The 11,409-nt window shown below is 44.8% G+C and overlaps 1 protein-coding gene across 1 annotated transcript in view; it reads left to right on the top strand.

The window, feature by feature from the left end:
• The first annotated feature begins 2,505 nt into the window (after nucleotides 1-2,505).
• SLC16A12 (solute carrier family 16 member 12) overlaps nucleotides 2,506-11,409 on the top strand; it is a 61,812-nt gene continuing 52,908 nt past the window's right edge. Inside the window, exon 1 of the mRNA XM_036438513.2 lies at nucleotides 2,506-2,918. The gene's annotated coding sequence lies outside the window, so the exon portion shown is untranslated. The remainder of the gene's footprint in view (nucleotides 2,919-11,409) is intronic.

Genomic DNA, 11,409 nt, shown 5'->3' with positions numbered 1-11,409 from the left:
TGCAGGGCATTGCATCCAGCACTTTCTATAGATTATGCAGGTTTAATTCTCATAAGGAATGAAAGATCTAGGTTTAATGATCAATTCCTCTGCCTGCCATAGGACAGATGAGACTCTTAATAGGATTTAGAAAAACTGGAATATCTGGGCTCAGCTTCTCACCAAAATCCTCGCCTCTCAGGACTGCTGTCCAATAGAACTTTCTGTGATGAGAGAAATGTTTTTATATGCTATCTAGCAATGGTAGACGCTAGCTAGCCACATGTTGGTGCAGAACACTGGAAATGTGGTTAATTTAACAGATGGGCACTGAAAAACAAGCACAAACTGAATTTTAATTAAAATTTAAATGTAAATAGCTACCTTTCATAGCCCTTTTGGATGTCGCAAATAATTATTCTAAAGATAACTAACTATAAACAGCATTGAAAAGATGCAACATTTCCACCCTTGTAGCAAATCTATTGGGTAGCCGTGTGTAGGAGAAAGTCTGCATTTTTCTTTTCCTCCCTGTTGAAATTTAGGGCAAGCAGAAGGGCTTTCTCCTCCCCTTTCCAGCTTCTTCAACCCTCCGACTTCAGAGAAAGGAGATTCCTTTTCTCTTTCCATCTTCCCTTCCTCCACCCCACACTGCTCACCCCCATGGTATCAGCTTGTTCAACAGCCTGGAGGGGAAACCCCAAAGGGTAAGTAAGTGGAAGTGACCCAGGCACAGTCTATCAGCATTATCCTCCTTCTCCTCCTCCTCCTCCTGCTCAGCAATCCACAATTACTTAACTCTCAAAAGGTGAGAATCATTGTGCCAGAAACAGAAGCAGACAAACTAACTCTGAACACTCCAGGAATAAAACACAAACACAAACCCCAAACACACAGCATTTAATGAGATAAACAAAATACTCGCTTTGGGCTTCACTAGTCTCTGTAAGTGGTGATTCGGAAGGAAGACTGTAAGGTTTCTATTATCCTAAACGTTTTAAAGGAACTGGTTGTCCCACATTATTTAAATGGAGAATAGGGCTTATTTGCCACCCCAAACAACGTTTAACTAAGAGAAGTGTTTTCTGAACCGAAAAAGTATTCAAGCCTTTAACCTAAAGACCTTCACAGATGAGGGCTCAGGGCTCACCCCTGCCTCTACGTTTATAAGTCCGTTTTCAATGCTAGTGAATTCTTTTACAAGCTGTACGTGCTCCTTCTTTTGTGTGTTTTAGACATAGATTCATTAATCATTCGTTAGATGGAGCCCAAAGTGTTTCTGTAAGTGCAAAATGGGACTTAAATCCAGATTTATAAAGAGCAGGAAACCTGGTGGAGGAGGAAAGATAAAATAGCCAGAGGGTAAAGTGAAGAAGGATCGCACTGCATTCGCCTATTTAAAAAATACCCTCCAGCCAAAACAGGTTTGGCTCAGTGGATGGACTGCAGACTGAAAGGTCCCAGGTTTGATTCCGGTCAAGGGCATGTACCTTGGTTGCGGGCACATCCCCAGTGGGGAGTGTGCAAGAGGCAGCTGATCGATGATTCTCTCTCATCGATGTTTCTAACTCTCTATCCCTCTCTCTTCCTCTCTGTAAAAAATCAATAAAAAATATATTTAAAAAATAATAATAAAAAATACCCTCCAGGCCCTCCAGGTGTGGCTCCCTGATCACAGTTTGATTCCAGGTCAGGGTTATGGACTGGATCCTCAGTGTGGGATGTGCAGGAGGCAGCGGATCAATGATTCTCTCTCATTATTGATGTTTCTATCTCTCTCTCTCCCTTCCTCTGTGAAATCAATCAAAATACCCTAAACTTTAGGGCCTAAAGTATTGTGTGGCCTCTTGCACAGTTACCTTTCTAGTTCCCTTATCAGATTTTCCAGAAAGTCGAACTCATTTTGATACTTTGATGGGTGACCAACTAAATAACCTAGAGGTTCTTGTTACAAGGCAAATTATGGGCTAGAGATTCTGAGATTGGGCCTGAGATACTGCATTCCAGCAAGCTCCCCAAGGATGGCGGTGCTGTTGGGTAGCAAGGATGGAGACCTGAAGGTGAGTCTGGCGCCTGTCTTCTATGGGGCACCAGTTGGCAGACTCAGACAGCTCCTTGTTCAGGCCAATGAGACAGCAGACTTAAGAAACAGCGGAATTAAAGGCAATGAGTGTGTGTGTGTGTAAATTAATTTCAAAGAGGAAGGAAGAGGGAGAGAGAGAGAAATATCAGTGATAAGATTCATTGATTGATTGAATGCGAGCACTGACCAGGAATCCAACCCTAACCTCCTGGTTCATTGGTCCAAGCTCAAACACCGAAGAGACAGTGCTTTTAGGAACACGTTGAGGCCTCGGTTTCCTGTGCTGTGAAGTGGGAAGGGCTGGCTGGCAAAGTCCAGACGCACGCACTTCTAAGGGAGCCCTAGAATTCTCTCTCCAGAGGGTGCTCCCTGACTCTGGAGGGAAAAGTGCTTCCCGAGAACGCCAGGTCCCCTCCGCTCGCTTAGGTCAGGGGCACGAATGACTGTTCGTGGGGAGGGTCCGGCCGTCCCGGAGGGAGCCGGCCCGGGGACACCGCGAGCCCATTCATTACATAACCGCGAGCGCCCCTCCTCCCCGCGCCCCTCTCCCCTCGCCCAGCCGCACGGCGGAGCGCGGATCCCAGGGAGCAACCCCATTCTCCCGCCCGGCGGAGAGTCCAGGGCGGAGCGGGGGGCTGAGCACCGGGGTCCCCCGCCGCGCCCTCCTCCCCGGCGCTGCCCGCCGCCCGGACACCAGCCCCGCAGGCGCCTCCGCCCCGCGCTCCCCGCCCCTCGGAAGCGCGGCCCGCGGCGCCCGGGGCCCGGGAAGGGGCCGCCGCTCAGGGACGCGGCGCGGTGGGTGCATCCCGGAGGCATGTCCGAGCGCCGCCGCCGGGGCTGCAGCGGTCCACGCGAGGTGAGGACGCGGCGAGGCCGGGCTAAAGGTCGCGGTTCGGGGAAGGGGGCGAGGGATCTTCGCGCTCGGGGGTGTGGGGGGCTCGGGCGCCCCGGACGCAGCCCCCAGCGCGAGGGCCTGGGAGCCGCCGGTGGCCCCCGCTCCCTGGCTGTGCTGGGGGCGCGGTGGCTCCGGCGAGGCAGACATCCTGGGTGGCGGGTGGCTGGTGGCGGGGTTTGGGGGAGCGGGTGGGGGGCGCTCGGTTCGCTCCCCGCTGTCCCAGCGCCGGGCACCCACCAGCCCTCCCCGGGCCCCTCGGCGCGCCCGCTGGTCCGGGGAGGCGCGTGCCGCCCGCCCGTCGGGTCTGGCCGGCGCCCGGCGTGTCCGCGCGGCGGGCGGGGGACCCGGGGCGGCTTTGATCCCGTCCCCCGCGGCTCCCTGCAGACTTCTCCGGGCGATAGAAACCGCCTTTCCTCGGGATTGCATGTTCAGTGTGTGTGTGTGTGTGTGTGTGTGTGTGTGTGTGTGTGTGTGTGTGTTTAAATATCTCCCTTCTGCCTCGGCTGATCATGCTTATTTCTCGTGCGCGGTGCACTAAAAGCACAGAGGCCTTCCACGTCTTGAAGGGTCTGAAGTTAATCTTTCAGCGGCTGGAAAAAAGCAAAGATACGTCTAGTGCGGATTCGGGGAGAAAAGTGTTCGTGGCCAAATTGTGGGGCACGAATCTAGTCCTGGGGCTATTGGTTTTCACAGCTCAGCATTCTGAACTTCTTATAACTTTTTTTTTTTTTTTTTTTTTTTAATGTTCAGTCAATGGGACTGCCAGCACACTGGATAAACCCTTCCATTCCGAAGGGGCTCTAATTACTTCACCCTATTATTCCTTTGCCGAGACTTGGGCATTCTGGTGGCACAGCCAGCTTACCCCAGGAGGGAAGTCTTCAGGCTTGCCAACTTCAGAAACAGATCTCCGCAGGTTTCCCAGACCACTAGCTTTCAAAGTCCACAACTGCCCCTGCATAGTGTGTCTCTCCATCTCCCACCTCCCCTCCCCGCCTCACACACACATAAAGGTTGTACAAACTAAGGTCTGACCCTTTCAAGGTACCCAACATATGCCGGTTGAAGAAATCAAGGACGGAAATGAGGAGCAGAGATTAAGTGCTACCTTTCGGTCCCTTATAATCACAGGATCTTGAAGGTGGGAAAGGCTTTTAGAGATTATCTATTCAAATCTTCGCCTTACAGCCCCAGGAAGTTCAGATTCCCGTGGGCAAGGACTGGCTGAGCTCATACAGTGAAATGGTGGTGGGACCAGCACCAGAATCCAGGCCTCCTTCTTCCTACTGAGTTCAGTTTTCACAGCATATTGCTAACAGGCCTTTTGAACAACAACAAAAAAATTACCTGACTAGAATCACCTAATCATATCATTTTCCTCTTTTTATTTATCTATCTTTTCTTAACTGGTGAGCTTCTGAAATAGATGAGAGAAATTGATTTAGCCAAACCACCTTTGGAATACAATTATAAAAAATAAAAAACCCTTATTATTATTATTATTTTAATCCTCAACCGAGGTTATGTTCCCATTGATTTTTAGAGAGAGTGGGAGGGGAAAGACAGAAAAACATCGACGTGAGAGAAACACATCTATTGCATGTGCCCAGTCCAGGACCCCATGGCAGGAGCCTGCAACTGAGATACTTGCCCTTGACTGAAACCAAACTTGAGCCCCTTCGGTCTGTAGGTTGATGTCCTATCCGCTGAGCTATCTAGAAAACCCTTAATTTTTTTAAAAAAATTGTTTTTATTGGTCTTTAGAGAGAGAGAGGAAGTGAGAGATAGAAACATCGATGAGAGAGAAACATCATCAATAGGCTGCCCCTGTGTGTCCCCTACTGGGATCCAACCAGTGACCTCTTGGTTCATGGGTCAGTGCTCAACCATTGAGCCACGCTGGTGGGGCAGAAACCCTTAATTTTAAATAATATTTACATTCTCCTTATATGAAGATGAATATGCTGATACTTTCAGAAGAAGAGAAGTAACGTAATCACAACAGGGGGACTAAAGTTACCCCATTCTCCCCATGGTCTGATTCTCAGCTCCCGATGGTGACGATTGGTTAGTTAAAGGTGTGATTTGACTTCGGAGCCGACTTTAGAAAAGCGGTTTGTATGCAGACCATTTGTGTGTTGTGATGAACACCAGGACCTATAACACAGCCGATAAAGGAATTTTAAAGGGACTTACATTTAGCGTTGTATCGCTCATTTTCTCATGTTTTCATAGTTCCATTGAACAGATATTCCTTCAGTGCCTACTCTGTGCCTAGTAACTGTTCTGGGCATTTGGGATATGTCACGATCGAAACGAAAAACGTAGACCCTGGGGAGCTCCAGTTACCATTCATTTATTGGAATTTCCCCAGGATTTTATTTGGCTGATGGAAGGGAATGTCAGTTTTGGCTAACATAGGGAGACAAACATAAATGTTCCAAATGATCTTACATCCAATCCTATGCTTCTGCTGGTTTTATAATCACTGAAAACAAAGAAGCAAATTCAGATGAAGTGAAATTGACTTTTCTGAATGGACATTCTACTGCATTAAGAATACCAATCTCCACATTTGGTTATTTGATGAGTATTCATTCATAAAGCCCCTGAGATTTTGTTTCCTTCAGTGCAGGGACATTGCTGTGGTGACGTTACACTTAATGAAGCATGAGGAGATTGGTTTTCTTAGTTGTGCCCCCGCCTTCGTGTTGTGGATGGTAATTGTAATTGTGAGATGTAGCTTATTTATTTAGGAAGGCGGCGTTCTGCTTTTTTTGGCCTCACCGTACCCTGTCTTCCATTCCCCTCCAGGTTACCCTTGTGACTTACTGGTAATTCCGTTACCACAGAGGCTCTTCTTTTTAATCAGCCTTTGCAGTGTTACGGCTTTTCCAATTCTCTCAATTGCTTTTTCTTCAAAACGGCATGGTTTGCAAGCTCAGGCATGTTTATTGTTTTTAACAAAGGCTTATCAAAATGAGCTTGGCAGTTTTTCGGTTGTATACAGCCAAAAAAAAGCACGCAGTGCAGCTTTGGGGGTTGTTGATGCATTCCTTACCTAACCAGTTGCTTTGCTTTTAAAAAATCGCCTGTTTGGAAGCTATGCTTAGGAATACCTTTCTAGTTTATCGAAAAGCTCATCCATGAAAGTGGGATCCTGATTTAATTGAGAAAAAAACAAATCCACCTTTGAAGATGTAGAGAGGTTTTGAGGACAAGGACTGTCTCTCTGTTCTCAATTGGTTCTACATCAAAGGACATCAGAAAGTGTCATTATCACAGCATCTCATTAGAAAGTGATCTCAGTTAAGCCCCTGGAGGGGCGTCATGATTTGTGATGGATGCGGGGTACCTAAAGCAGTTGATTTTCTTCATTTGCCTCCCACTTTGCTCTGGGATCCGCATCCCCAGTTCTTTTACAACTTGTTGATGAATGAAGTTGCTGTAGAAAGTTATGTACCATCAATTAAGTACTTAACTAATGTGCTCGTTCATTATCTACTTATGAAATATTGATTGAACTTCTTATTAAAGATTCGTGTTAAGATTGTGCTGTGAGCGCCTCTTTTCCTATGTTGGTGGAATATCAGGGCACAGACCTGCCTCTGTATCAACCAATACCCTGGTAGAAAGAAAAGATATTCTGTAACCAGCCATAATGCTTGTTAAAGCCACCAGAGCTAGACAAGAGCTTTGGAAGTTAAAAGGAAGGAGAGAGAGCATGTAGGCACTGCAAGGAGGAGTCAAGGCTTAGGGAAGACTTTCTGAGCTCTCCTTGAAAGATGGGGAGGATGGTACAGCTTTTATGGAGGCAGAAGGCTCCAGCTGTCTGTATGGGAACACATCGGTGCTCCTTTTTTGAAGACATAGAAGTCCTCCTTGTGGAGACCAGTTGAGGATGTGTAGGGTTGTATAACAGACACTTGTCACCTCTACAGCTTCAGCATGCATACCCTTCCATCCTGGGTAATGGAGTATTGACCAACACTAAAACGACTCATTGGGTTATCCAACCCTCTCCTTTCCCTCTGAACACATCCTTGTCTTTGCTCAGAGCATAGACCTCTGTGGCAAATAACTATCATCGTAATACAATGGTGTGCTTTGCTTTTTATCAGTTCAGGTGCACACTGACACTAGTGCTTGGCCATAGTCCTACTTATTCTAATAGTACTTGTATCGTAATTGTGCAATTTCATTAAATACTACTGATGCCATGTGAATGGCAAACAGAAAATGCTATTTCTATGAAAACTAAGTTGATTGCTATATAAGTTCATAAAAGTAAGTCATATTTTAAAAAAATATTGACATATGCCTACAACATGGGTAAGCCATGAAAACATTATGCAGTGAGAGAAGTCAGATATAAAGGGCCATATAAATTGCATTTATATGAAATGTCCACAATAAGTAAATTTATAGTGACAAAAAGTATGTTAGTGGTTGTCAGGGTATGGGCCTAGGGAGAATTGAGAGTGACTGATAATGGGTACATGGTTTCTTTAGGGGGCAATGGCTATGTTCTAGAATTAGATAGTGGCAATGGTTTTACAATATTCTGAATGTTCTAAAAACCACTGAATTGTACACTTTAAAATCATTAAAATAGTGAATTTTATCTTTAAAAAAAACCCTACTAAAGTTAAGAACAACGTCAATAAACAAGCTAATACTACTTTGGTATGGAATAGACAGCTGTAAAAGATTGGAAAACTATAGTAAAAATATAGAAAGATTTTGCAATTAGGTTTTTTTCACAAGGGTCTTTAAGTTACAAGTACTTTTAAGAAATGAAAGCAGAGCCCTGGCAGGTTTGGCTCAGTGGACAGAGCATCGGGCCTGTGGACTGAAAGGTTCTGGGTTCGATTTCGGTCAGGGGCACATGTCCAGGTTGTGGGCTCGATCCCCAATAGGGGGCATACAGGAGGCAGTCAATCAGTGATTCTCTCTCATCATCGATGTTTCTATCTCTCCCTCTCCTGTCCTCTCTGAAATCAATAAAAATATATTTTTTTAAAGAAAGAATGAAATGAAAGCATGCAACACACTGAAAAATTTCAAAAGAAAGGGATGGGGGTGGGAAGAGATTGATCAAAGAAATTATATGCCTAATCCATGGACACAGACAATAGTGTGATAAGGCCTGGGGAGGGGGTGGAAGTGGGGTGGAGGAGGTCAATGAGGGAAAAAAGGGGGGACATCTGTAATACTCTCAACAATAAAGATAAATTAAAAAAAAGAAATGGAAGCAGGAGACATGCTGGATTATGGCACATGGGCAATGCAAGCTCCAGGCCCAGCGTTGGTCTTACCGAGAACTAGGCTGGAGGAAGGGAGGCTGTGTTATCTTTTGCCCCACGAAGAAGGAGGCAGGCACCTTCCTTCTCCACCAAAACTCCTTTCTAAGGATGCAGCCCGTGCCTCCATGCTCAGACCTCTGCAGGTGTTTGTTGAATGAAGGATGGGTTTCTGCCAATAAAATTTTGCATTTCAGTGATTCGGTTACTATCACCCAATGCATCATCTCTCTGCAACACACTCTCCTGGGCTATCTAATGCATAGCAGTAACATTTACTTGGAAAGATTTTACAGCTCTGTAAGTTGTAAATTGTAACCACTCTTCTCTGTAGACGTGCAAATGGCCACCTTTCCATTGGCAACCCTCCTCTCCTTGGTAAAACCAATATTCCTCTGGAGAGCATACATCTGTCCTGGATCTCACGAGTTCAATAAAAATTTTAACAAGTGTTCATCTTAAAACAAACAAATGAACAAACAAAGGAACGGAAATGGGAACAGGAAATCTGGGAGTGGTTTACCCAAGAAAGACAACACAGAGTTCCAATCGTAACCTGATGGCCATAGATAGTGAATGATTTTACTTTTATTTGTTTGACTAAAGTTGAAAGAAAATATTTGAATATAATATATCAACTTTTTGACTCATCTTTTACTGCTTTCTGGTTGCTTTGATGAAGAAAACTTCATGTTCATTTTCTTAGGGTACCAAGTGTGTCTTGAAAATAGCTCATCTCTCTGTGTCTGGAGATAAATTCTATGTTCTGAGTCTCTCTGATGGATGTAAGATGAGTCACTTAAGACTATAGAGGAGACCTGATCCTAGTGTTCAAGTTCCAAATTACCATAAAAATCACAACCCTCCCTCCACCCACATCTGCCTATGGCTCCCTGGCTTATGCATGTGAACAAAGTTGTAACATAAAATCTTTTTTTTAAAATATATTTTATTGATTTTGTACAGAGAGGAAGGGAGAGAGATAGAGAGTTAGAAACATTGATGAGAGAGAGTCATCAATCAGCTGCCTCTTGCACATCCCCCACTGGGGATATGCCCGCAACCAAGGCACATGCCCTTGACCGGAATCGAACTCGGCTGGTGGTGGCAAGCAGTCAGGGAAAGGGAGGGAGTATTCAGCCAGCAGCTGCTAGGGACCTTACCAGTGCATGAATTTCATGTACTGGGCCTCTCTCTAGTCAATGATAAAAAAGAGAATCATTGATCAGCTGCCTCCTATATGTCCCACACTGGGGATTGAGCCTGCAACCCGGGCATGTGCCCTGACAGGGAATCAAACTGCGACCTCCTGGTTAATAGGCCGATGCTCAACCACTGAGACATGCTGGCAGGCCTGGACTCATTAACTTTATATTCTCCATGCTTATAGAATAAGCAGTTAGATGTTCTGGACAAGAAATATAGATTGGGAGCTATCAACATAGAGAACTCTGTTTAAGAGGTTTATGGGGAAGTAATTATAAAAGGAGAGTGTTTATAAAGAGACATGAGATGGGTCAAAGATAAAATCCTGAGGAAGAGCTATATGGGGTCAGGTGCCCTCTTCAGTTTCCTTTTTTATATATTAATTTGCTATTTCCCGACATATGCTTGTGCATAACTGTCAAGAGTGTTGGAGCATGACCGCATGTATGTGTGGTGGGGGTGGCGTAGGGTCAGAGCACAGGCCATGGAAGCCAGCCAAGGAAGTTTTCCTTTTCTTTGAAAACCCTGCATCCTGCACAAAACTATGGGGCTCCTTCTACATGAATATTTAGGCACCGAATGAGAAGTTAAACTTGAGTGTTTAGTTAGTGGATTCGCAGTGCCGACAGCCATTGTAATATTTTTTTGGCATAAACTGATTTGTTAAGAAGTATTGTGATTCCGTGACTTTTTAAAAAAATATATATTTTATTGATTTTGTACAGAGAGGAAGGGAGAGAGATAGAAAGTTAGAAGCATCGATGAGAGAGAGTCATCGATCAGCTGCCTCTTGCACACCCCCCACTGGGGATATGCCCACAACCAAGGTACATGCCCTTGACCGGTATCAAACCCGGGACCTTTCTGTCCCCAAGCCGACGCTCTATCCACTGAGCCAAACCGGTTTCGGCGATTCTGTGACTTTTTAAAATCCAGATATTTCCTCCATGTCTTGGTTCTTCCTTTTGGAATTTAGAACAGTGGCTGCTATATTCTAGGTGTGGTCTAGGTGAGGCCCAGGGACAAGTTCCATTCCATATGGGTCTGAAAACTTAACTTTTTTTTCTTTGACACAGAGTCTGCCCTCAATGCTGGCCAGCTGTTTGGCAAATTTAGTTACAAGGCAACAGTGTAGTAACTTAACTTAAAGACTCATAAACAGGAGAGACTCCTGTTATGAAAATTCCAGGGAGAAGTTCAGTGATGAGAGTCCAACCGTGTTAAGAGGTCAGCTACTTAAGAATGGCAGAGTTAGGAGTCATTGTGCACCATCAACCAGCTTGAATGGTATGAAAGAGAGGCAGGAGGCAAATTCCCTTCCACAGAGGTGGGAAATGAGAAACAGGATGAGGGGCTAGTCAGTGAGCACAGGTCCTTAAAAGGCTGGCTTTACAAGGAAGAAGAAAGTAATTGGTGGTATCCCTTGCCTTTCCTTCTCTTCCCTTCTTTTCTATCTCACTTTCTTTCTGCTTTCAAGATGGGAGGTTTGGGTTCTCTTTAGTCAGTGAAAAGGTCTAGGTTCAAAATATAGAAAAGAGGAGAGGGGATGTTTATAAGGAAATTAAATACAGAGGGCATATCTATCATTGAGATAGGCAGAAAAGAGATGAGGATACATGTAGATAGGAATAAACTGTAGAAATAGTGGAAGGAAAGAAAATGGAGGAAAACCCATACAACAGCCCATTCTCTCTATAAAATAGCAACCAACATATTTTGGACACTTTCTATGTTTTAAGCATTATTAAAATTACTTTAAATATGCCAACACATGAATTTCTTAAACAAAAAAAGAACTCTGGGAAAATGAAATTATTATTCTAACTTTACAAATGAGACAGCTGAAACATTAAGGAAATAAGCATCTTGCCTGAGGTTATACAGTGACTAAGAGGCAAAACTAGGATGCAAAGCTGTTTACCATTATGCTGTACTGCTGGAAA

This window comes from Pipistrellus kuhlii, unplaced genomic scaffold (genome assembly GCF_014108245.1).
Source record: "Pipistrellus kuhlii isolate mPipKuh1 unplaced genomic scaffold, mPipKuh1.p scaffold_m20_p_15, whole genome shotgun sequence".
NCBI lineage: Eukaryota > Metazoa > Chordata > Mammalia > Chiroptera > Vespertilionidae > Pipistrellus > Pipistrellus kuhlii.
This window is presented reverse-complemented; position numbering and strand designations above follow the sequence as displayed.